The 27,811-nt window shown below is 42.4% G+C and overlaps 1 pseudogene; it reads left to right on the top strand.

Annotated features, from left to right (window-relative positions):
• Positions 1-27,418, top strand: LOC147461834 (uncharacterized; annotated as a pseudogene).
• The last annotated feature ends 393 nt before the right edge of the window (positions 27,419-27,811 follow it).

Raw genomic sequence — 27,811 nt, 5'->3', positions numbered from 1 at the left:
ATGGGGCTTAAAATTCCTCATCAAGACATCCCGTTAGTTGAACATATGGGTAAAACAATGCAAAACACACCCGAGGCAGAATCAATACCTGTGAACAAGGTAAGTGATTACTGCAAAGGAGAAGAAGGAAACACCACCTTGCCAGTGGAACACAAAGGAGTAAAAACAATTGCAATACTTGATAGTGGGGCTAGAGTGGTCATTTCTACCAAAGAGATATGGGAGAGTGGGGAAAACCGAACAAGAATGAAGGTGCAACTTGCAGATGGTTACACCGAGAAACCGGTAAGTATGATGGAGCAGATTATAGTATCCTCTTGTAGAATTGAATACAAGCATACTTTTGCAATAGTGGATTATGGCAAGGGCAACAATTTTGATATCATTTTAAGAAGACCATTCATGCGTCAACTTAAAATGGTACCAGATTGGGGCTACGACCATATCTACCTGAGGCACAAAGAGATTGCCATGAAGATCAATGTCAATGACCATAGCTACATAGATGTTATTCGAACTCCTATAGAGTATTTTGGCTCAACAATGATCAATGACAAGAAAATACTTGCATGGTTGAAAGGCAAAGCACATCTTTGGATGTGTGGAGCTTCAGAATGTGGAAGCTTGAGTAAAGAAGATTGTATCCTAAACAGACTAGTGGAAGACAAGGACTATATTCCATAACCATTTTTGGAGGATTTATTTGAGCCATTTGGATGGGACCAAATACTGGCTACTCTAGATGTGTGTGTCAATGGAATGACCCCAACCATTCTACAATGAAGACGACTATGACATAGAAGGCTACAACCTAGTTTTGTGTTTTATGTTTCTTGTATTGAATGAAGTTAATGAAACATGTGAGTTTGAAAGTAAAAAAGTCAAAACAGATAGCTATTTCATGGATCATGGTGTGAAAGCACAAACGAAGGAAGAAAAGAAACCACAAGAACATGTCATCATTTGACCTACCTGAAGAGTCAACAATAGGTGCTCCAAAGAGACCGACTATGAATAATGCACAATTGAAAGCACATGCAGAAGTAGTGTTGTTGAGCTCCAAACAAAATGTCCAACAAATTCAAGATAAATAGAAGAACGGGGATGAGACAAAAGATCAATTGTTGCCTCAGTGATCAAATTTAGCTTATGCGGAGAAATAGGACGCAAAGTTACGTGCTTCGTCACAACAAATGCTCGTGCTACAAAGAACTTGATGTCTTATGATACTTGGATACTGATGGGAAATCCACCAATCAAAGAGCTGGAAGAAATAGTGTACACAATTTCTACAGTAGCAAATCCTAGATTTGGCATGGAAAAAGCCGTACTCAAGTTGAGTTCGGGAGCGTATAAGGATGCTTTCTACATAATAGACTCCCATCATAGCAATGAGAATTTAGTCCTAACAAAAAGCTGGATGAGCATCTTCTTTGGACAACAACAAAAAGCTTCAACGCCAAAAACAACAACAGTCATCTGAAGCATCCCAAGCCCTTGAAGAAAAAAAACAGTCAACCATAACGAAAAAAGGTAAAGCTAAAGCAAGCATTGAGACAGGTCAGCCTTGCCAGTCAACTTTACCTTCCACAAGTCTCCAACAAACCTCATATGAAGCCTCTTCATCAAAAGCCAGACTGTCTACAATGCAATGGAAACCAGATTCTAGCCTTGCAGGAGACGCCGAGCTCCTCAAGCTTGACAGCTAGATCAACCTTGTTGAACAAGGAGGTCCAAGATCTAAAGGAGGCCCTTGCTCAAGAAAAATATGACAGATATATCATGACAGCAGGGCATAGAGCACTGCACAAAACCAAAGACAAAGAGATTGAAGATTTGAGAAAGCAGTTGGCATAGGCACAGGGAGATTTGGAGGCTCTAAGGGCAACACAAGCAAAGCCCGAACAAACAGCCCCAGTGGAATTTGAGCAGACAGGAGGAATTGAGCATTTCACCTTTAAATCTCACCAAACAGATGTACCAAGTACAAGCACAAGAAAAGCAATACAAGAATCTGAAGATCCATCCACAACATCTCCAATTTGAAAAAAGAAGAAATTCAGCGCTAGATCTCAGAAGTCAATGACCCCTCACACAAGGAGTATCTGCAATATGAGCTGAAAGTGTTGGAGTTAGCTGTTCTGCTTATGATCACTCTAGATGAAGTGGTGAAAAACCTTGGGCATGAGATGATCAGCCTGTCATTGATGTGGCAGGAGGACAAATTATGGAAACAAAAAATGTTGACTGCCCTTGAGCCAAACAACAGAGAGGATTACAGGGATGTTCCTGTCACCGCGCTACAAGTTCAGACTATCATTGACAATCAACCCCTCTGGAAAAATAAATGGTTTGAGCAAAGACCAACAAATGAAACGTACTATAGAAATGCTCCACAACATCTCAGGATTGACCCAACTTACTGTCCCATCAACAGAAGACGATCCTGGGAAAGCTTTTACTCTTGGCAAAGCAAAAGACCGATAGTGTTGAATTACCCCGTCATAACAAAGCCAAGCAATAACAACCCCCCATTAGAGAAGTATATGGTTCAGACACTCAGAGGGGTCATCAACATGATGAAGGAGATCCCAGATCTCGCATGCCAGATGCTTGTGAAAATTACCAAGATACTAATCACCCGCATAACGACATTCAATGACATAGAGGCAACGAAGCATCCTTGGCAGGTTTTCGTGGAAGGCACAAGAGGTCTCTGCTGGAATATGGAGACAGAAATCCCAAGCAAAAATGTCATCATCGGATTATATGCGAGAATCATGTTCCTACCCTCACACTACATGCAGACCTTTGAGGAGACATTCATGATAGGCTTCTTTGAGGTAGACTCCTCTATATTTAATCCCATGACCAAAGATCTGCCAGTCCCAACACATAGCCTATCAAAGCACTCTCAGTAGTTATCCCTTCAGAGTTGGTGACAAAAGTGGAGACCGAGGCACGGGCACAACAGTTCAGGCACCTCACTGGGATGCTAGAAAAGAGACTGATCAATAACTAGAAGACAGTCAAAGACAAATTGCACGAAGACGTGCAATGAATAGGAAGGGGGGAATGTTTGGTGGACACAATGGACTGACACATAAAAGGCGGATGTACACCAAACCTTGTTGTACTCGCTCATTTTGTCAAAAGAAGCGGTGTAGTTCTACTAATGAGGAGTCCCAATTGTAATATATTTTGTCATGCCCCCTTAGCCTCTCTGAATCTACACCCCTTGTAAGTGGCCGAATGGCCGTGGGAAAGTCCCGCTAACCCTTAAGTCAAAACCCTTAGTTTTTGACTAACACACTATCATTAGCTTGTAGAAGTATTGGACGTCCATTGTGAGAGCCTCTTGTTGCTACAACTTGTAATCCACTTTTCTCCTTGTCTGATAATCAAAATTCAATTTCAAATAGCACATCGTGTTCCTTGTCTATTGCTCTACAATCTAAGTGGAATACTCCTCTATATTTAATCCCATGACCAAAGATCTGCCAGTCCCAACACATAGCCTATCAAAGCACTCTCAGTAGTTATCCCTTCAGAGTTGGTGACAAAAGTGGAGACCGAGGCACGGGCACAACAGTTCAGGCACCTCACTGGGATGCTAGAAAAGAGACTGATCAATAACTAGAAGACAGTCAAAGACAAATTGCACGAAGACGTGCAATGAATAGGAAGGGGGGAATGTTTGGTGGACACAACGGACTGACACATAAAAGGCGGATGTACACCAAACCTTGTTGTACTCTCTCATTTTGTCAAAAGAAGCGGTGTAGTTCTACTAATGAGGAGTCCCAATTGTAATATATTTTGTCATGCCCCCTTAGCCTCTCTGAATCTACACCCCTTGTAAGTGGCCGAATGGCCGTGGGAAAGTCCCGCTAACCCTTAAGTCAAAACCCTTAGTTTTTGACTAACACACTATCATTAGCTTGTAGAAGTATTGGACGTCCATTGTGAGAGCCTCTTGTTGCTACAACTTGTAATCCACTTTTCTCCTTGTCTGATAATCAAAATTCAATTTCAAATAGCACATCGTGTTCCTTGTCTATTGCTCTACAATCTAAGTGGAATCATTCTCAATCCTACTCTGGTTTGTGCCGTATTGTTTGTGAGCTCAATGCATTGATTTGAAGTCTTAAATGGTTGTTTTATAATGTTTTGACCTTGGGTAAGTGTTTCTAAGCTTAGGGGGGTAGTTCTGTTTCAATTCTTTTCACATTTTTTTTTATGGATCGTGATTTATATACCTTCCTAGATTGCTAGCAGAACCTGGTATAATTGTTCCCCTAGGTGTTGTGATACCTCTCCTTAAGTTTTATTACATACCAAATTCATTTGGATGCCAAAAAGGCGCGATGACCTAGAGCGGTGAGATAAAAAATATACTAATTTTCTGACTAGGAAGTGGTTGATTTGCTTTTGTCGCAATATGTATAGCCCTCTGAGTTCACTTTGATGATATTGACACTCTCATTAATTCTCTGTGCCCCATCTCGAGTCGCTTCCTTGCATATTGACATTATGTTAGTACAAAAATCTATGCTGCAGACGATCGTCTCGCGACGACCCGATAACACCATCCCTCTATGTTATTGAGGAATCCAATGGCCCTAGGTCCATAGTGTGCCAATAATCCGGTTCTACAAGGGCATCTATGCCTCCTCTCTATGTTATTGAGGAACCCTATGACCCTAAGTCCATAGTGTTACAACATTCTTGTTCTACAAGGGCTCCTATGCCACCCTATGGCCCTAGGGCCATATGATCTCTTATTAGACTCGAAACCCTCCTAGGGCCATAAGTCTCCAAAGTAAAAGCTCTAGAGGAGCATTTACGCCACTTAAGGGTGCCTACATGGCCACAATGGTAGACCTGCAACCCTAGGACCATATGATTTCTCATTAAACTAAAGATCAACCTATGGTCCTAAAGCTTCTACTTTGGTACCTTATGGTCCTAGGGACACACATGCTACCTCTAATGTAATGAGAGATAATATGACATGGGAGGCATAGGGTGGCCTAGGTGCCCTTAAAGAACCATTTTGATTGCACCATAGGTTGCTAGGGTTTAGGACTTGTAGGCACATTACAGAATGGGACATATTCTCAGGTACGCATAGTACTACATAATCAAGCTAAGATGCAATTTTTGACATTTTAGTTAGTCTAGGCTTAGTGTAGAGGTCACATTTTAGAAACTAACCAGAAGGCAAAGGGGTTTTCTCCACTACATTCATTGTCATTTAGACCTTGGTGTGCACATATATTGCACCCATAAATATAGATATTGATCAATAAAGACAAGATTATAACCCGATATACATGGACATATTCCTAGGTACACATAATAATACACAGTCAAGCTAAGATACACTTTTTGACATTCTAGTTACTTTAAGCTTATGGTAGAGGTCACATCTTAGAATTAAAACAAAATCCAAAGGGTTTTGTCCACTACATGCATTGCAGTGGACAAAACCCCTAGGTCCGTAGTATCACAAGAACATGGTTCTACAAGGGCACCTATGCCACTCTATGGTCCTAGCGTCATATGATCTTTTATTAGATTAGAGACACCCTCATAGTGCCATAAGGTGCCAAAGTAATTCTCTAGAGCAGCATTTAGGCCACTTAAGGGCACCTACATGGCCACAATGGCAGTGCTATGACCCTAGGACCAAAGATCTCTCATTAAAATAGAGAGCAACCAATGCTCCTAGAGCTTCTACTTTAGAGCTTCTACCTCTAATTTAATGAGAGATACATGGGTGTGCACCCCATGAATACAAATATTGACCATTAAATACAAGATTATAACCCGATGGTTGTGATCTCTATGCACCTCTAGACCAACAAGTTGTGCGTGTATTGGAAACAGCAAGAGAATGTGAGATAGTTTACACTGTGCCAATGTAGAAGATCTAGGGCCACATGGCACATACATTGAAACAACGTACATAGATACTCTTATTATATTTGTGTGAACCATGTGGCCCTAGGTCCATAGGGTGCCAATGTAGAAGCTCTAAAGTGCACTCATGCCATTCAAGGGAACCTACATGGGTACCATGGACATAGGAGCTCTCATTTGATTAGAGCGCACCACGTGGACCTAGGGCCATAGAATTCCAATGTAGAGTCTTCAATAAAAGGTACCTACATGCGTACCATAAACATAGAATCTCTCATTTGATTAGAGGGCCCCCTTAAGCACCTAGGGCCATAGGGTGCCAGTGTAGACGCTTTATAGGGACATTTAGCCACTCAAGGGCACCTACATGTGCACAATGGTTTCTTTATAGCCATAACACCATAGCAACCTTCACTAGATTAGAGGGCCATAGGGTGCCAATGTAGAAACTCTAGACGAGCATTTGAGCCATTCACAAGCACCTACATGGGTAACATGGTATCCCTATGACTATAGGGCTATAGGATCTCTCATTGGAATAGCGGGCAATCAAATTTAATTAGAGATCCCATGGCCTTAGGGCCATAGGTATATTGGCACCCAATGGACCTAGGGCTATTGAGTCCCCTCTATGTTATTGAGGAACCCTATGGCCCTAGCTCCATAGTGTGACAACAACAAAGTTTCTACAAGGGCACCTATGCCATCCCTCTACGTTATTGAGGAACCCAATGGCCCCTAGGTCCATAGTGTGCCAACAATCTCGTTCTACAAGGGCACATATGCCTCCTCTCTATGTTATTGAGGAACCCTATGACCCTAAGTCCATAGTGTGACAGAAATCTTGTTCTACAAGGGCACCTATGCCACCCTATGGCCCTAGGGTCATATGATCTCTTATTAGATTAGAAGCAAACTCCTAGGGCCATAAGGTTCCAAAGTAAAAGCTCTAGAGGAGCATTTACGCCGTTGAAGTGTGCCTACATGGCCACAATGGTAGCCCTACAACCCTCGGAGCATAGGATCTCTCATTAAAATAAAGATGAACCTATGGTCCTAGAGCTTCTATTTTGGCACCTTATGGCCCTAGGGACACACATGCTACCTCTAATGTAATGAGAGATAATATGAACCGGGGGCCATAGGGTGGCCTAGGTGCCCTTAAAGAACCATTTTGATTGCACCATAGGCTGCTAGGTTTTAGGACTTACAGGCACATTACAAAATGGGACATATTCTCAAGCACTCATAGTACTACATAATAAAGCTAAGATGCAATTTTTGACTTTGTAGTAAGTCTTGGCTTACTATAGATGTCACAATTTAGAAATAAACCAGAAGGCAAAGGGGTTTTCTCCACTAACATGCATTGTCATGTAGACCTTGGTGTGCACATATATTGTACCCATGAATATAGATATTGCGCAATAAAGACGAGATTTTAACCCAATGTAATATTCCCAGGTATGCATAATACCACATAGTCAAGCTAAGATACACTTTTTGACATTGTCGCTAGTTTAAGCATATGGTAGAGGTCACGTTTTAGAATTAAACATGAAGGCAAAGGGTTTTGTCTACTAAATTCATTGTAGTGGACAAAACCCCTAGGTCCATAGTAACACAACAACATCGTTCTACAAGGGCACCTATGCCACCCTATGGCCCTAGAGTCATATGATCTCTTATTAGATTAGAGACACGCTCATAGTGCCATATGGTGTCAAAGTAAAAGATCAAGAGCATTATTTAGGCCACTTAAGGGTGCCTACATGGCCACAATGGTAGTGCTATGACCCTAGGACCATGAGATCTCTCATTACAATAGAGAGAAACCTATGCTCCGAGAGATTCTACTTTAGAGCTTCTACCTCTAATTTAATGAGAGATATGTGGGTGTGCAGGTATGTAGGACCAATGAATATAGGTATTGACCAATAAAGAAAAGATTTTAATCCAATGGTCCTAATCTCCATGCACCTCTAGATCGAGGTGTACGGGTATTGGGCAGGGCTAGAGAATGTGAGGTATTCTACATTGGCACGAGGTATTCTACATTGTGCCAATGTAGAAGATCTAAGGGGACATTTGTGCCACTATAGGGTACCTACATTGAAACCATGTAAATAGATACTCTCATTACATTTGAGCGAACCATGTGGCTCTAGGTCTAGAGGGTGCCAATGTAGAAGCTCTAAAGGTCACTCGGGCCATTCAAGGGAACCTACATGGGTACCATGGACATAGGATCTCTTGTTTGATTAGAGGGTGCCATGTGGACCTAGGGCCATAGGATGCCAGTGTAGAAGCTCTAAAGGGCACTTAGGCCATTCAAGGGTACCTACATGTGTGGGACATGTGTACCATGGACATCGAATCTCTCATTTAATTAGAGCCCCCCCTATGGACCTAGGGAAATAGGGTACCAATGTAAATTCTCTATAGGGACATTTAGCCCCTCAAGGGAACTTACATATGCATAGTGGTTGCTTTATAGCCATAACACCATAGGAACTTTCGTTAGACTAGAGGGCAGTCTTTGGACCTAGGGCCACCATAAGGTGCCATGTAGAAACTCTAGAGGAGCATTTGAGCCATTCAGAAGCACTTGCATGGGTAACATGGCATCCTTATGACTCTAGGGCTATAGTGTCTCTCATTGGAATAGTGGGCAATGAAATCTAGTTAGAGATCTTATGGTGTTAGGGCCATAGGTATATTGGCACGCAATGGACTTGGGGATATTGAGTCCCCTCTATGTTACTACGAAACCTTATGTCCCTAGGTCCATAGTGTGACAACATCAAGTTTCTACAAGGGTACCTATGCCATCCCTCTCTGTTATTGAGGAACCAAGTGGCCCTAGGTCCATAGTGTGCCAACATGGGGTTCTACAAGGGCACCTATGCCTCCTCTATATGTTATTGAGGAACCCTATGACCCTAAGTCCATAATGTGACAACAATCTTGTTCTACAAGGGCACCTATGCCACCCCATGGCCCTAGGGTCATATGATCTCTTATTACATTAGAAGCACCCTCCTAGGGCCATAAGGTTCCAAAGTAAAAGCTCTAGAGGAGCGTTTATGCCACTTAAGGGCGCCTACATGGCCATAATGGTAGCCCTGCAACCCTAGGACCATAGGATCTCTCATTAAAATAAATATGAACCTATGGTCCTAGAGCTTCTACTTGGGCACCTTATGTCCTAGGGACACACATGCTACCTCTAATGTAATGAGAGATAATATGACCCAGGGGCCATAGGATGGCCTGGGTGCCCTTAAAGAACCATTTTGATTGCACCATAGGTTGCTAGGGTTTAGGACTTGTAGGCATAATTACAGAATGGGACATATTCTTAGTTACACATAGTACTACATACTCAAGCTAAGATGCAATTTTTGAGTTGGTGGTTAGTCTAGGCTTACCGTAGAGGTCACATTTTAAAAATAAACCAGAAGGCAAAGGGGTTTCTCCGCTACATGCATTGTTATGTAGCCTTGATGTGCATGTATATTGCACCCATGAATATAGATATTGATCAATAAAGAAGAGATTATAACCCAATGTTATATTCCCAGGTACACATAATACTACATACTCAAGCTAAGATACACTTTTTGACATCCTAGCTAGTTTAAGCATATGGCAGAAGTCACATTTTAGAATTGAACCTGAAGGCAAAGGGTTTTGTCTACTAAATGCATTGTAGTGGACAAAACCCCTAGGTCCATAGTATCACAACAACATGGATCTACAAGGACACCTATGCCACCCTATGGCCCTAGAGTCATATGATCTCTTATTAGATTAAAGACACGCTAATAGTGCCATAAGGTGCCAAACTGAAAGATCAAGATCAGCATTTAGGCCACTTAAGGGCGCCTACATGGCCACAATGGCAGCGCTATGACCCTAGGACCATGAGATCTCTCATTAAAATAAAGAGCAACCTATGCTCCAAGAGATTCTACTTTAGAGCTTCTACCTCTAATTTAATGAGAGATATGTGGGTGTGCACGTATGTAGGACCCATGAATATAGGTATTGACCAATAAAGACAAGATTATAATATGATGGTCCTAATCTCCATGCACCTCTAGACCGAGGTGTACAGGTATTGGGCATGGCTAGAGAATGTGAGGTAGTTTACATTGTGCCAATGTAGAAGATCTAAAGGGACATTTGTGCCACTGTAGGGTACCTACATTGAAACCATGTAAATAGATACTCTCATTACATTTGAGTGAACCCTGTGGCCCTAGGTCCATTGGGTGCCAATGTAGAAGCTTTAAAGGTCACTCAGGCCATTCAAGGGAACCTACATGGGTACCATGGACATAGGAAATCTCATTTGATTAGAGGGTGCCATGTGGACCTAGGGCCATAGGATGCCAGTGTAGAAGCTCTAAAGGGCACTTAGGCCATTCAAGGGTACCTACATGTGTACCATGGACATCGAAGCTCTCATTTGATTAGAGGTTCCCCCATGGACCTAGGCTAATAGGGTACCAGTGTAAATGCTCTATAGGGAAATTTAGCCCCTCAAGGGCACCTACATGTGCACAATGGTTGCTTTATAGCCATAACACCATAGGAACTCTCGTTAAACTAGAGGGAAGCCTTTGGACCTAGGTCCATTAAGGTGCCAATGTAGAAACTCTAGAGGAGCATTTGAGCCATTCAGAAGCACCTGCATGGGTAACATGGTATCCCTATGACTCCAGGGCTATAGGATCTCTTATTGGAGTAGTGGGCAATGAAATTTAACTAGAGATCTTATGGCCTTAGGGCCATAGGTATATTGGCACGCAATGGACTTAGGGCTATTTAGTCCCCTCTATGTTACTACGGAACCTTATGGCCCTAGGTCCATAGTGTGACAACATCAAGTTTCTACAAGGGCACCTATGCCATCCCTCTATGTTATTGAGGAACCCAATGGCCCAAGGTCCATAGTGTGCCAACAATCAGGTTCTACAAGGGCATGTGTGCCTCCTCTATATGTTATTGAGGAGCCCAATGACCCTAAGTCCATAGTGTGACAACAATCTTGTTCTACAAGGGCACCTATGCCACCATATGTCCCTAGGGTCATATGATCTCTTATTAGATTCGAAGCACCCTCCTAGCGCCATAAGGTTTCAAAGTAAAAGATATAGAGGAGCATTTACGCCACTTAAGGGTGCCTACATGGCCACAATGGTAGCCCTACAACCCTAGGACCATATGATTTCTCATTAAAATAAAGATCAACCTATGGTCCTAAAGCTTTTACTTTGGGACCTTATGGTCCTAGGGACACATAGGCTACCTCTAATGTTATGAGAGATAATATGACCTGGGGGACCACAGGGTGGCCTAGGTGCCCTTAAAGAACCATTTTGATTGCACCATAGGTTGCTAGGGTTTAGGACTTGTACATTACAGAATGGGACATAATCTCAGGTATGCATAGTACTACATAATCAAGCTAAGAGGCAATTTTTGACATTTTAGTTAGTCTAGGCTTAGTGTAGAGGTCACATTTTAGAAATTAACCAGAAGGCAAAGGTGTTTTCTCCACTACATGCATTGTCATGTAGACCATGGTGTGCACGTATATTTCACCCATGAATATAGATATTCACCAATAAACACGAGATTATAACCCGATCTCAACCTGATGTACATAGGACATATTCCCAGGTATGCATAACACTACATAGTCAAGCTAAGATACACTTTTTGACATTCTAGTTACTTTAAGCTTATGGTAGAGGTCGCATTTTAGAAATAAACCAGAAGGCAAAGGGGTTTTTTCCACTACATGCATTGCAATGGACAAAATCCCTAAGTCCAGAGTATCACAACAACATGGTTCTAAAAGGGAACCTATGCCACTATATGGTCCTAGGGTCATATGATCTCTTATTAGATTAGCGACACCCTCATAGTGCCATAAGGTGCCAAAGTAAAATCTCTAGAGGAGGATTTAGGCCACTTAAGGGCGCCTACATGGACACAATGGCAGCGCTATGACCCTAGGACCATAGGATCTCTCTTTAAAATAGAGAGCAACCTATGCTCCTAGAGCTTCTACCTCTAATTAATGAGAGATACATGGGTGTGCAGGTATGTAGAACCCATGAATATAGGTATTGACCATTAAATACAATATTATAACCCTATGATCGTGGTCTCCGTGCACCTCTAGACCAAGATGTATGGGAATTGGGCACGGCTAGAGAATGTGAGGTAGTTTACACTATGCCGATGTATAAGATGTAGGGCCACATGGCACATACATTGAAACAACTTACATAGATACTCTTATTATATTTGTGTGAACCATGTGGCCCTAGGTCCATAGGGTGCCAATGTAGAAGCTCTAAAGTGCACTCATGCCATTCAAGGGAACCTACATGGGTACCATGGACATAGGAGCTCTCATTTGATTAGAAGGCACCATGTGGACCTAGGGCCATAGAATTCCAATGTAGAATCTCTAAAGGGCACTCAAACCAATAAAAGGTACCTACATGCGTACCATAAACATAGAAGCTCTTATTTGATTAGAGGGCCCGCTTAAGCACCTAGGGCCATAGGGTGCCAGTGTAGACGCTCTATAGGGACATTTAGCCACTCAAGGGCACCTACATGTGCACAGTGGTTGCTTTATAGCCATAACACCATAGGAACCCTCTCTAGATTATCCTTTGGACCTAGGGCCATAGGGTGCCAATGTAGAAACTCTAGACGAGCATTTGAGCCATCCATAAGCACATACATGGGTAACATGGCATTCCTATGACTTTAGGGTTGTAGGATCTCTCATTGGAATAGTGGGCAATCAAATTTAATCAGAGATCCCATGGCCTTAGGGCCATAGGTATATTGGCACCCAATGGACCTAGGGCTATTGAGTCCCCTCTGTGTTATCGAGGAACCCTATGGCCCTCGGTCCATAGTGTGACAACAACAAGTTTCCACAAGGTCACCTATGCCATCCCTCTATGTTATTGAGGAGCACAATGGCCCTAGGCCCATAGTGTGCCAACAATCTGGTTCTACAAGGGCACCTATGCCTCCTCTCTATGTTATTGAGGAACCCTATGACCCTAAGTCCATAGTGTGACAGAAATCTTGCTCTACAAGGATACCGTGCCACCCTATGGCCCTAGGGTCATACGATCTCTTATTAGATTAGAAGCGCCCTCCTAGGGCCATAAGGTTCCAAAGCAAAAGCTCTAGAGGAGCATTTACGCCATTGAAGTGTGCCCACATGACCACAATGGTAGCCCTACAACCCTAGGACCATATGGTCTCTCATTAAAATAGAGATGAACCTATGGTCCTAGAGCTTCTACTTTGGCACCTTGTGGCCCTAGGGACACACATGCTACCTTTAATGTAATGAAGATAATACAACCCGGGGGACCATAGGGTGGCCTAGGTGCCCTTAAAGAACCAATTTGATTACACCATAGGTTGTTGGGGTTTAGGACTTGTAGGCACATTACAGAATGGGACATATTCTGAAGCACACATAGTACTACATAATGAAGCTAAGATGCAATTTTTGACTTGGTGGTTAGTCTAGGCTTATCGTAGAGGTCACATTTTAGAAATAAACCAGAAGGCAAAAGGGGTTTTTTCCTCTACATGCATTGTCATGTAGACCTTGGTGTGCACATATATTGCACCCATGAATATAGATATTGATCAATAAAGAAGAGATTATAACCCGATGTACATAGGACATATTCCCAGATACGCATAATACTACATAGTCAAGCTAAGATACACTTTTTGACATTCTAGCTAATTTAATCTTATGGTAGAGGTCACATTTTAGAATTAAATCTAAAGGCAAGGGGGTTTTGTCTACTAAATGCATTGTAGTGGAGAAAACCCCTAGGTCCATAGTATCACAACAACATGGTTCTATAAGGGCACCTATGCCACCCTATGGCCTTAGAGTCATATGATCTCTTATTAGATTAGAGACACACTCATAGTGCCATAAGGTGCCAAAGTAAAAGATCAAGAGCAACAGTTAGGCCACTTAAGGGCACCTACATGGCCACAATGGCAGTGCTATGACCCTAGGACCATGAGATCTCTCATCAAAATAGAGAGCAACCTATGCTCCCAGAGATTCTACTTAAAGACAACATTATAATCCGATGGTCCTAATCTCCATGCACCTCTAGACCGAGGTGTACGGGTATTGGGCATGGCTAGAGAATGTGAGGTAGTTTACACTATGCCAATGTAGAAGATCTAAAGGGACATTTGTGTCACTGCATGGCACCTACATTGAAACCATGTACATAGATACTCTCATTACATTCAAGTGAACCATGTGGCCCTAGGTCCATAGGGTGCCAATGTAGAAGCTCTAAAGGACACTCAGGCCATTCAAGGGAACCTGCATGGGTACCATGGACATAGGAACTCTCATTTGATTAGAGGGCGCCATGTGGACCTAGGGCCATAGGATGCCAATGTAGAATCTCTAAAGGGCACTTAGGTCATTCAAGGGTACCTACATGCGTACCATGGACATTGAAGCTTTCATTTGATTAGAGGGCCCCCTACGAACCTAGGGCCATAGGGTGCCAGTGTAGACGCTCTATAGGGACATTTAGCCACTCAAGGGCACCTACATATGGACAATGGTTGCTTTATAGCCATAACACTGATGGTGGTAGCCGGGATTTAAGAATCAGTCACACGAAGAGTGTGTGATGCCAAGAAAAAAGCCTTTTGTAAAACTTCTTTATACTCGTGCCAAGGACCTTGCACACTATCCTCTTCCCTTGCCTTGGCCTCCGAGTGAAAAGAACTTACTATAGAGTCCTTATCTTCCGTGCTCGCTCCATGTCTCCGTGCATGCGAGAACTTGTTCTCTACCCACCCAATATGATCAAATGTCGGGCCTATGCGGTCGTAATTGAAAGCATAGTTAGCTTTTTCATGGAAAACATAATCTAGCTAGTTGCGATTTTTTTTTGTTAAGATAATCCTTACCTCTCCACTTTCTCTTGGCTACTTGTGGCGAAGTGTGTCTTCAATGGAAAAAAGGTAGAAACTTGGACTCGCTCTAATTCTACGAGACTCCTCACATCTGTGTGTGTGTGTGTGTGTGTGTGTGTGTGTGTGTGTGTGTGTGTGTGTGTGTGTGTGTGTGTGTGTGTGTGTGTGTGTGTGTGTGTGTGTGTGTGTGTGTGTGTGTGCGCACACGATTACAATTTCAGCCAAGTTGCACGATAGCAAAGAGCTCCTTTATTGATCAAAGCACTGCAAAGCACTACATCTTTCACGTAGGTGAACACATCTGGAGAAAATAGAGGATTCCCAACACATTCCAAGAATATGGGTACCTTGCAACCAATGCGATCAAACTAGCGACAGTTTGGAAAAAAAGATCATCAAGAAGTTACTGTGCTTTCGTAGGACACCACACTTGGCTTATATATTGATCAAAGCACCTCAAAGCACTACCTATATCATGTAAGGACATAGGTCTTTATTGTGCAAGCATAAGTGAATGCATATAGAGAAAGGTATTTCCTTTGCATCAGGTTAAAATAGCCAAGGGCTTGGTTGCCATAGCCATGATGGGCATAGTCTGCAATCAACACATTCCAAGAGATGACAATTTGTAGAGGATGCCCAACACATTTCAAGAACATGGGCATACTCTGCAACCAATACGGTTGAACAGAAGACAATTCGAATAAAAAAGCTCATCAAGAAGTTCTTGTGCTTTCGTAAGGACACCACACTTGGCCTACATATTGATCAAAGCACCACAAAGTACTACATCTTTCACGTAAGGACATAGGCCTTTACTGTGCAAGCATAGGTGAACGCATCTGGAGAAAGGCATTTCCTTTGCATTAGGTTAGCACAGCCCAGACCTTGGTTTCCATAGTCATGATGCACATATTGTGCAATCATCACATTTCAAGACATGACAATCCATAGAGGATGCCCAACACATTCCAAGAACATGGGTATACCTTGCAACCAAGGCGGTTGAACAGATGGAAACTGGGACAAAAAGATCATTAAGAAGTTCTTATGCCCAACACATTCCAATCAATGACATGCAACGACCTGCTGCAATTAAAACAGCAAGAGCTGTTGATGGAGATGCACATATTCGCTATATAAAGTTGCGACGACGTATTGCGTTTAAAAAAGTGAGAGATGGAGCTGCTGCAAACTGCGACAAGCTATTGAGATTAAAATAGCAAGAGCTGCTGATGGAGATGGACATTCACTATATAAAATTGCGGTGATGACTTGCTGTGATTGAGAAGAGTGAGAGCTGGAGCTGTTGTGGCATTAAAACAACGAGAGCCACTGATGGAGATGCACAAATTCACTATATAAAACTGTGAGGCTCGTTAAAAATAAGGATGGAGCCATTTGAGAATCACACATGTGGAAGAACATGCTACCATATTTTTGAAAGTACCTCTTAGCCATCGGAGTAATAATAAGTTGACAAAAGACATTATACCTAAATGAGTACATAAGTAAATACATAATCCTAGGATGTCCATGCATTTCATGTCTAAATGATGAATAAATGGGTACATAATCCTAGGATGTCCATGCATTTTACGTAGTAGTATTAGTCCCATAGTTGCTACTTCTTAACATCAATATTACATCTCAAAGTTATTAATAAAGGTCAAATAATAGATTAGAAAAAAGAAAAATTTAATGAAATATTGACAAAACTATGATATTATTAATAGCCATATTTAGAGTTTACAACATCCTAGAGTTTCTTAGAGAGCTAGAATTAAATTGACAATGACATAGTTGACCATCCAAGCTCCAGACAAAAGGGGAAGAGATGTTACCTGCCACCATCCAAAAGCAAAAAAAAAAAAAAAAACTTTAATTACAACTAATTTGTAGACAGGTGTCAATACCCATCCTTAGTTGTTATCCATGTCATAGGGGTTGTGCGCGGCTGTCGCATGTGTCAATGCAAGGGACTTGCCGATACACTATGTGCGAGCCACAATGGCTTCATGATTGCAACTAGCCTAAACTAGTAAGCTCAAAGATGACGATGGTGTGTCACTCATCGCTCTACGGTTACCGTCGTGGAGGATTCCTCGCCATGAAGAAGAGGGAAACACCGCTATGCCGCGCTCAACCGCCTCGCCGCCGTCGTGCAGCCACAATGCTCGATCACACACACACACTCTCTCTCTCTCCCTCTCTCTCAAGCGCACACACACACACACACGTACACAAGGGAGACAGAGAAGGAAATGGAGTAAGAGCACTCTTCTTGCATTGCACAAATGAGAGAATGAGGTATTTTAGGTTTAGATTGACTTTTATATGGGCTTGTCCGTTCACATTTGGGCGCCCACACTTAGCCAATCTTCCCCAAACATTATAGCTTCCAGTTTTAGAGTGCGCCTCTCATGGGCGATCACTCTTAACCATTCCTATTGGACCGACAATCCTGGTACCTGACTCTACTAAATAAATAATATGGTGTCTATCGTAGGTGATAGGAATGTGCGTGAGGGTTAACATGCCCCCCTTCCTGCCGTCCTTAGAAGAGCTCGTTCGTCGAGTTGGAAGAGCCTTTGAGATGAGTGTCCCTAGCCATTTTTTAATCACTGCAAAATCAAACAAAATTGGCACAGTAATTGCATTCTTATATACAATTAAAAAGCATATGCAACCATTTGTTAGCAATAAACATTAAATTGTAATATAATCAAGCGCATAAACAATTGTAAAGGTCAAAAACTAAACAAGTCTAGGGCTGCTAATTTAACAGTCGGAAGGCACTAAAGATCGACTATTAATACCATGGGCAACCTTCTCAGTTTTCTCTGGTCAATTAAGTTGTTTAATCGCTAGAGCCAAGTATTTCATGTCCGAGAGCCGACCAGAGGCTATACTTAGAAGACCTTGTAGTTAAGCTACGATAAAAGGAATTGCTCATGAAATCATTGCCTGACTTATTCCTTTTCTTTGACCCCCCCAGTCTTTTCACAGTGATTCAATTTTGATGTGTGTGCTTATTTTGTATGCCTTGGGTTTTTGGCTTTTTAAGAAAAAGTACCCACACTGGGAAACCTCTAGGGATAGATGATACATGTGAGTGAAGTACCAAATCAAGCTGAGATTTTTCTTCCAGCTTAAGATTTTACATTGTGGCACTTTGATTTTTTATTGTTTGTTTGCTTTCAACATTTTAATTTTGTAACTTTGGGGGGTCATATAACACTATTACCCTCCCCAGGCTCATCACACTTGTAAACTCCCTTTATCATACTTAAGCTAAAGGTCAATAGGGACTAATCCCACTAGAAAGCCCTAGTACATTTCACACAATGCTGCCTAAATCGGTAACCATTGATTATTAGGAAGGCATTCCCCATGAGATTAAGAGAAGATCTCTAACACCTAGCTTAGTCGGACTGCTTGATTTTTAAACCTAGACAAGTGATTATGAAAAAAACCTACATTGAATCTAATGTCTGATACTAAGCAAATGCATTGAATATTATGCTAGCAATCACAATTAAAGCAAACAAAAAAAGATAAGGGGCAATGCTAATGGACAAGAAACACCTATTTGTGTTGATGATCGCGCTTGATTTGAAGAGTGAACGAAGTCCAAATCCTAACAACAACAACACGTTTCTATACACACGAGGAAACACAAAGACTACCTCTAGGAGGCACATCAGTGGGAAGGAACAAATTTGCTGATCACTAAACTCTAAAACAGAAACACTCCTATCGTACTAATCCTACCTACCCTCCATCACTTGAGTGATGAGGATCAAATGTGTTTGATGACATAGGCTTTTGTTTCAGTGTACCGGATGTGAGTGTGTAGGTCTGGGTCAATGTTTTGACTTTTATTATGCACACTCGTTTGCTAATTGCTCTTGCTCTTTACTATTTTTCTTTTTTGTGAGTATAAGGCTTTATATATACATTCCCTAAGATTGGTAATTGAGAGGTCAGGGAAAGAAGGGTAAGAGGGAAATAATTCAATAGGCTGAAGTAAATGAAGACTTCCCCCCTTCCTTGGGTAGGTCATACTGTTTGAAATTTGCTCGTCACCCACTGAAACCAATTGTTCCAGTTGGTAATAGGTGATGATTTTTGCCAGTAGTTTTCTATTACCTTCGGTGCCTCATCAAGTTGCAAGGTGGTAAGGTACTCTCCCAGGATCGAACTTGAAGTGGTTCATCAGGTGATTCTTGAGCACTGGGAGGGGTGGATACCTTTGTAGCCTCATGGAGGTCCACTATTGTAGGTGGAGGCTGTGGAGAAGCTTTTACCTCTATGGATGCATTACATGAGGAGCTAGAAGATTCATGGGACTCCCCCCTTCCTGAGCTAGGTGGAACAAATTGTTCCTTCTTCGGTACCCAAACTAGCTCTAGAGCGGGTGTGTAGCATTCTGTGATTTTTTTCCTTCTACGATCGTCAATTTGTTTTGGAGCTTCAGGATTGGGTGCACATGGGTCATGTGACAGGTAAGAACACAATCTACGTTTTGGCACCCGGATTTGATCATTTCCTTGATAGTAGCCTTGGGCTTCCAATAGTCGTTTAGAAATCCATCACAATATTTTCTTACTTTTCTTGGAGCGAATGGTACGTTTCTTACAAGGCTTCTGTTTTTCAGCACTAGCTATGGTCGCTAAAGAAGCTTTAGGGACCCACTTGTATATTTTCTTTGTTATATTAGGATGAGTCTTGTCAGAAGCTATATGCATTGCTTCTAGCATATTTAAGGGTACAAGTGGTGGCATTTCATCCCCCTCATGTGTTACCCAGGTCGTCCCCTTGTTTCCCCAAGTATCTATGGTTGCTGTTAGGTGGACCCAATCCACATTGTGCGACTCAGTCATCCCAGGTAGTATATCCATATAAGGAGAATCTTCCCCAATATCAGTGTCCGCTTTACATGTGTAATAATACTACAATGGGGCCGAGTGAACTGTGGTGTCAGATCTATGATAAATTATAAAACTATTTCCCAGAGGATATGCTTGACCAGTGACAAGATCCACTCGAATGATAGAATCTTGGAACTGCAAGTAGACATGGTTTTTAAACCATTCATGCACCATTTTTGCTTCCCTCGTGAAAGGACGTCCTAAGGTCATCTCAAATGCCATAGTGTGCTTGGAGAAATCCATAACAATGAAGGTAACTCTTATTTTATGTCCAAAGACCTTGATCTTGAGATCCTCTAGCATCCCAATAGGTTTAACAATAGACCCATTGGCCATCTTTACTACTACGGTTGTGGTCGCAAGGTGAGGTCTTTCCATAGTTTCCCATCAATTTTTAGTCACAATGCTAACCCCAATGCCACCATCAAGGATTCCCTTCACAATTAATCCCTTAATAGTGATTGGTATGGTTGCATTGGATTCATCTCCCTCAAAGTATTGTCCTAACTTGTTAACATGTATTTATACAACAAGGTTCTCATCTAGGTTGGGTTGTGGATCTAAGTGTTCCTCCTCTATTGGCATCTCCCTAGCTCCATCCATCTGTGCAAATTGTGGTAACCTGACCTTCAGTTCTCCATTGAAGAAAGCTCGAAGAGCTAAGAATAGCTCAGGTTCTCCATATAGTTTGGACATGATGGTGGTTCTAGCTTCTGAAGCCATGAAATCCATCAATTTGGCAATATTTAACGGCACCTTTTGGGCTTTAGTACCTTGACGTGGGGAAGATGGGATCTCTATTTCTTCGATAGGGTCAGGTAGTCCCTCTGTAAACATTCTTTCCATCAAGAAGTGAGTACATCCACTTTTCCATGACTTTTTAAGTCACATTCTTCTTGGATGACACTAGGTATGGCTAAGTGTCTATGAACTTGGTGAGGTTGTTGTTGCGTAGGGAACACTGTGTTTGTAATTTGGATTTGCCTAGGTGTTGGCTTCAGATCCCTTTGGGTATCTTCTACCAAACTCCTTAATTGCTTGATTCGCTTGATCTCCTCTGTAGGGTTTGGGTAAGTTCCTATCTTCTTCTTGGATCCAGGCCATTGTGGCTCATGACGATCTTCCTTGTTAGTTTCTTTCCTAGTGGTCGTTTTGGTCTCCATGGTTTCACCTGAATCAGAATCCTCTTCAGTGTCGTTCATATATAGGGTCGTCACCAGTCCCTATGTTGGTCTTTGAACTGGGGTCTGACTGCGCTACTTTTTGCGATCTCTTCCTTCGAGATTTCTTCTTCTTCTGAGATAGGGCAATTGATGTCGTGTCTCTTTCTTCAAGAATATAATTTTGTTTTGGAGCATCAATTGTGTGAGTACGTTTACTGGTACCACATGTGTACTTTATGATGACTCCTTGGTAAGCTCAATCAAGTTTAATGGCGTGATCTTTGGTGCCTTTGGATTATTCGAACATTGGGCAATCAAATGATCTATGCCACATCGATTACACATGAGTATCGGCATTGTAGACGTGCTCGCTTGATTGGTTTGCATTAGTGTGGCGTTATTTTGTAGCCTAATAGGACACTCGGCCACACGATGTGGACCTCCACACTCTTAGCATTGAAGAGGTGATCTCTCGACAGTGTAATTGATATTTTGGCCTCTTGTAGCAAGAGCAGCTACTTGATAAACAAGTTTAACTTGTCCCTAATAGTCCACCATGTAGTATTGTGGACTTTCTTTAAGCGCATCAATCCCATAGGAAATATTAGGGTCTATATCTTCCTCACAGCCTTCCAAACAAGCAATAGATGACCCACAACCCACTCGATTCATAGAAGTGATTCTTGGATGTGGTGGTTGCGATCCTAGCACTGGAGGTGGTAAGGGTGTTGTTTGAACAACATTTTGGGCCCTAGGGACCATGTGTTGTGATGTTTGTTCAAGAGGTGGAGCCGACATCAATGCAGGCACTCGAGGTTTGTCTGTCCATGCTAAGGTTGGTCATTGGCCATCGCACACTTGAATACTATGCAATCGTTAGTTAGATGACCATACCTCCCACAGGCATTGCAATTCCCATTGAATTTCACTCTAAAAGTAGGGCATTCACTAGTACTATGTGGACCATAGCATATTGAGCACCATTGTTGCTCCCTTCTTGGATACATATGATTGTTTTGGGGAGCACGATCATCTCTAAGACTCTCTTGAATGGCCTTGGTGAGATATGCTAAAGTCATCTCGGATATCTTTGGCTCCTTAGCAATAGGCTTTAAGGTCATTGGTTGATGCCTCGATGCTTGCGAGCTAATAGATTTAGGCTCAACAAACACTCTTTCTCCTTGAATCATTAAATTATCCTCCAATTGGATCGCATTGGTGGTGACTGCTTCCCAAGTGGTGATACCTTTAATGGCTATGCCATTGTAGATATCCTCATGTCGTAATCCCCTAATGAATCTATCAAGCAATTGATTATTATTAAAGCGCTCATTTGGATTACGACGAGAATTCAAATGCTTTGACTAATAAAGTCTCTCACCGACTCTCCTTCCTCTCGTTGGGCTTTTTGGAGCTGAGAGGCTACACCCCAAAGCACTCCCTCTCGTATGTATTCTTTCAAGAACAGTCTCCTAAGAGTAGGGTAAATCGTTTTTTCTTTCACCCTTAGGGTTCTATACCAATCCCCTGCCTTCCCACTTAAGGTTAGGCTTAAAGCATTACTCTTATGCAGGTCCTTGTGTTCTCCTAGAGAATCGCATATTTGTTCAAACACTTCGATATGATTCTCACATCCCCGTCTCCACTAAATTTCTGTGTGATCTTGGCTATTTGTACTGCCTTACTTCTAGGCTCTCTATTAGGCGTGTTACGCATATTCTCAGCAATAGATCGACCAATAGCTTGAGAAAATGTTGCCAAGTTACCTAAGTGAGCAGGCACCATGGGTGAAGGTGCTCCAGAGACTACATGTGGAGTAGGTATTGGCATTGGGCTTGGCGCATAGGAAGCCCTTGGGTTCCACATTTGGCACCGTGGGTGAAGGTGCTCCAGAGACTACATGTGGAGTAGGTATTGGCATTGGGCTTGGCGCATAGGAAGCCCTTGGGTTCCACATTTGGTACAGTGTTGTGCCATGTGGCAGCCCAAAGTTCATATGTGTGGCCCTAGGCATAGCAGACGTCGAATGTGACATACTAATGCCAGCCAGCATGGTCCCATGGAAATAAGAGCTTGGGTATTGTGGTTGTGGAGCATAGGTTGTTGAAACAATGGGAGGGGTAGGAACTACATGAGTACAAGGACCCATGGGTGTATACGATTGGTACACACTTGTAGGTACTATTGCCGGCATTGAGCTACCATGTAGCGGTGCTTTACTAACAAATGAGGTCCATGGTGTGTTTCTTGGCATGTCCATCATTGGGGTAGGCATGGTAGCCGTGGTGTCATCAAGGGAAAGATGAGGTAGGCTTGGAAAAGTAAAGCTATCACTTGTGGGCTCAGATTGCACTGAGACCCCTGGCAAAACAACATATGGGGATCCATCATACTTACCAAGGGAGTCTCCATTTGTGATAAGGTTGGTTGTTTAGCCTTCCCTGTTTCTTGGCATGTCCATCATTGGGGTAGGCATGGTAGCCGTGGTGTCATCAAGGGAAAGATGAGGTAGGCTTGGAAAAGTAAAGCTATCACTTGTGGGCTCAGATTGCACTGAGACCCCTGGCAAAACAACATATGGGGATCCATCATACTTACCAAGGGAGTCTCCATTTGTGATAAGGTTGGTTGTTTAGCCTTCCCTGTATCCATTTGTGATAAGGTTGGTTGTTTAGCCTTCCCTGTTTCTTGGCATGTCCATCATTGGGGTAGGCATGGTAGCCGTGGTGTCATAAAGGGAAAGATGAGGTAGGCTTGGAAAAGTAAAGCTATCACTTGTGGGCTCAGATTGCACTGAGACCCCTGGCAAAACAACATATGGGGATCCATCATACTTACCAAGGGAGTCTCCATTTGTGATAAGGTTGGTTGTTTAGCCTTCCCTGTATCCAAGAATCTCATGAGACACGTTGAAGGCATGTTGATCCCCTTGTTCTGTCTCTCTAACTCAATAACCCTATGGATGACCTCACAAATTCTTTGTTGTTGATCCTCCACACTAGTAGCACCCATTGTGGATTGTAGGACACCTAACCAACCCATGTGATAGGTGTGACCTGTGTATAGGTCGGTTAGAGTTTTCGTTTGTAGTTCATACTCCCAGTTCTCATTTAAGAACACTCCATCTAAGCTTGAGGTGCTAGGGGTGTCCTTTGAGCTAGATGCAATGTTGCTCTCTATGGGTTGGCCCTTAGCAACTGCTAAGTCAAGAGCACTCAATTGCTCTCCTAGCAAGGATATTTACATAGGCGCTTTCGCTTTTAACTCTCTTCGTTGCTCCGCCTTGCGTAAGCTCTCACTTTTCTTTTCCCTAGCCGCAATGATACATCGCTCAACCTCTTGCACTTTGGCAAGGCTTCTACCATTGGGTAATATAACCTCGGAGGGGAATAGCTTTGAAGAGTCAGGGTGTGCAGTGAATGGAGCATTCACGTGCACACTCTCCAAGAGCATGGGGTCAACGTTGGTCATGAATGGCGAATTTACTTCCCCACCCCCCTCATTTACATAATTAGCTCCATGTTCGAAGTGAGTGGCTCTACTAAAGGTTTCCTTCAAGCGGCTAAGCACACTTAACCCGGATAAGGTCGCCGTGGGATAAGGTCATTGCGGCCGCGCTGTGTGCGCGAGCACACACACACCTAGCCTATCTACTTACAACTAATACAACTATTGTTACACACTAACACACTACTATAGTAACTCATTAGCTAACATATCTACTTACTGTACTTTACACAGAACTAGTATTATGGATATACTACCTTAATCCTAACACCTTATCACAAAGAAAACACCTTATGAACAGAAACAACATAAGGTTTTTTTAGGATAAGGTCGCCGCGACCGTGCTGTGCGCGTGAGCACACACACATCTAACCTACCTACTTACAACTAATACAGCTACTGTTACACACTAATACACTACACAGTAACTCATTAGCTAACATATATACTTACTGTACTTTACACAAAACTAGTATTATGGATCTAATACTGTAATCCTAACACCTTATGAACAGAAAAAACATAGTACCTTTTAATACTTTATTAACAAAACAATACACAGCAGCAAAACAAACTCCTTCTCAACACATATCTTCCTTCTCTACCTTTCCTACATTTGAAATTGCACCATAACGCAGCACAGAGTGCCATTCAAGCTTAGTGTATAACATTTCCCCGGCAATGGCGCCAAAAATGTGCGCATCTATTGCACGCGTCAATGCAAGGGACTTGCTGATACACTGTGTGCCAGCCACAAATGGCTCCAAGCATGCAACTAGCCTAAACTAGTAAGCTCAAAGATGACGATGGTGTGTCACTCACCGCTCTACGCTTGCTGTTGTGAAGGATTCCTTGCCGCGAAGAAGAGGGAGACGCTGCTACACCGCACTCAACCGCCTCACCGCCGTTGTGCCACCGCAATGCTCGATCACACACTCTCTCTCTCTCAAGCGCGCACGCACACACACACACACACACTCGTACACAAGGGAGACGGAGAAGGAGATGGAGCAAGAGCACTCTTCTTGCATTGCACAAATGAGAGAATTAGGTATTTTAGGTTTAGATTGACTTTTATATGGGCTTGCCCGTTCACATTTGGACGCCCACACTTAGCCAATCTTCCCCAAACATTATAGCTTCCAATTTTAGAGTGCGCCTCCCATCGACGATCACTCTTAACCATTCCTATTGGACCGACAAGCCCAGTACCTGACTCTACTAAATAAATAATACGGCGTCTATCGTAGGTCATAGGAATGTGCGTGAGGGTTAACATGGGCATGTATAGATAACTTAATCATAAACTTGGAAATTCATCCTAGTATTATTAAATGCGAGAGAGAGAGAGAGAGAGAGAGAGAGAGAGAGAGAGAGAGAGAGAGAGAGAGAGAGAGAGAGAGAAAGAGAGAGAGAGAGAGAGAGAGAGTCAATAGCATTTCCCAAGTTTAACCTCTTCTACTTTGTCTCGATATAGAGAGAGATAAGGTCCATAGAGTGTGTCAATAACCTTTCCACATAAATTTATCCATTAGATACTTATAAAATCTCTATGAGACTCCACCTACTTGAAGATTCAAGGGTTGTATAGTTATAAGTTAGAGATTTAGAGACTTGCAAAACTTACAAATCTAGAGGTAAATTGTCTATATTTGATGATTTTCACACTAAATTTCTAAAATTTTTGTAGGTTTCTCACCTTCAAGTTTAAAATTTAGGCAAATTTGTTGTTAAGATAACACTAAAGCTAGGTTTCTTTCAAGTACTGAGACGCAGGCTTCTGCGATTGCTTATTTAAAGCTGGCATTCTATGGTCGCATAGGTTTTGTTCTTGGTGGAGTGCCTACCAACATAGTGGATTCTCAGGTGTTTTGTTTCTTCACGAAGGCCATGATTGTATACCCGAAGTACTTGCTATGATGATGGCTATTTTGGGGCGCCTGGTATGTAGTCTCTCTATTCATTTTCTTTCTGTTCGTTCTCCTAGACAGAAGCTGTTGATAGTGAGGGAGCACTCGTCCCCTGCGTGGTAGTTTTCGAAACTAAAAGCAGAGGCAGAGCAGCGAAGGTGAAGGCAACAGCGGAGGCAACGAAGGTGAAGACAGAGGCGATGGCCGAGATAATTGCAGAGAAATTAAAGCTTTGAAACAGAGGTGCGACTCCGATGCACAGAGGCAGTCTGTGCATCGGAGTTGCACCTCTGTTTCAAGGCTTTTAATTTCTCAGCAATTATCTCAGCCAGAGGTGCGACTCTGATGCACATAGGCAATCTGTGCGTCGGAGTTGCACCTCCGTTTCAAGGCTTTTAATTTCTCTGCAATTATCTCAGCCACTGCCTCTATCACAGAGACAAGATTGGAGATTTTGCAATATAAGTACCAATTAAACGCAAGAGGCATCCCGTAGCTTTTTACCAAGGCTCTTACAAGGGATGCCCATCTCTATTGCTATAGAAAGGCGCAGGAGGAGCAGTTATCGGAGGTGCAAAGAAGATTTTATAAAGATTTGACCACTAATTGGTTTCCTCAAGAAAAAAAGGAGCTTTGGCAAGTTTTTCTCGAGATGCCTACCATGACTGACTTCAAAGAGGACATGCAAAATGTCCTCTTTTCACATGATCTCGACCTTCTTGTTACGAAGGTAGTGCACTACCTTCCATGGGGAGTTTCACCATTTTCATCATGGTGCAATAAGGCAGAGGGATGGATTGCTTTGGTACGTGAACACATCCGGAAAGGAATCCATGCTACTACCGTGGATCCTTTGCAATTGGAAGGTTTTATGTGTGCTATGGCGAAAAAGATAAATCTGAATGTTTGATTTCTAGATGAATGCGAGGTGATTGAGGGTGCCAATGAAGATTAGATGCACTTTGTATGCGGAACTTTACTTGTATTCAGCTGGTACAATTCTCAAAAGGATATGATATGGCATCGACTTAATTGACATGTATCCAGGGAGTATGCCACTTTGAATTTTGCTAACAAGTTAATCGACATGCTCTGGCTATGCTAGATTTCTGGTATTTGTGTACAGATTTTTGAAATTTTTTATGGTTTAGGTGTATTTCGGTCATGCTAAATGTTTGGTGGCTATATACAGATTTCTGAAATTTTCATGTTTTATGTGTACTCTGCTATAGTCTCTCAAAAAGCACGTTTTTGCCATGCACTGCTTATGCTAGATTTTTGGTGGTTGTATACAGATTTTTGGTACGTCAGAGGTTGGAACATGTTATTGCCTAACTCTAATTCGTTA

This window comes from Adiantum capillus-veneris, chromosome 3 (genome assembly GCF_014529385.1).
Source record: "Adiantum capillus-veneris isolate H3 chromosome 3, ASM1452938v2, whole genome shotgun sequence".
NCBI lineage: Eukaryota > Viridiplantae > Streptophyta > Polypodiopsida > Polypodiales > Pteridaceae > Adiantum > Adiantum capillus-veneris.
Note: the sequence above shows the minus strand (reverse complement) of the source record. Positions and strands in the feature narration are given on the sequence as shown.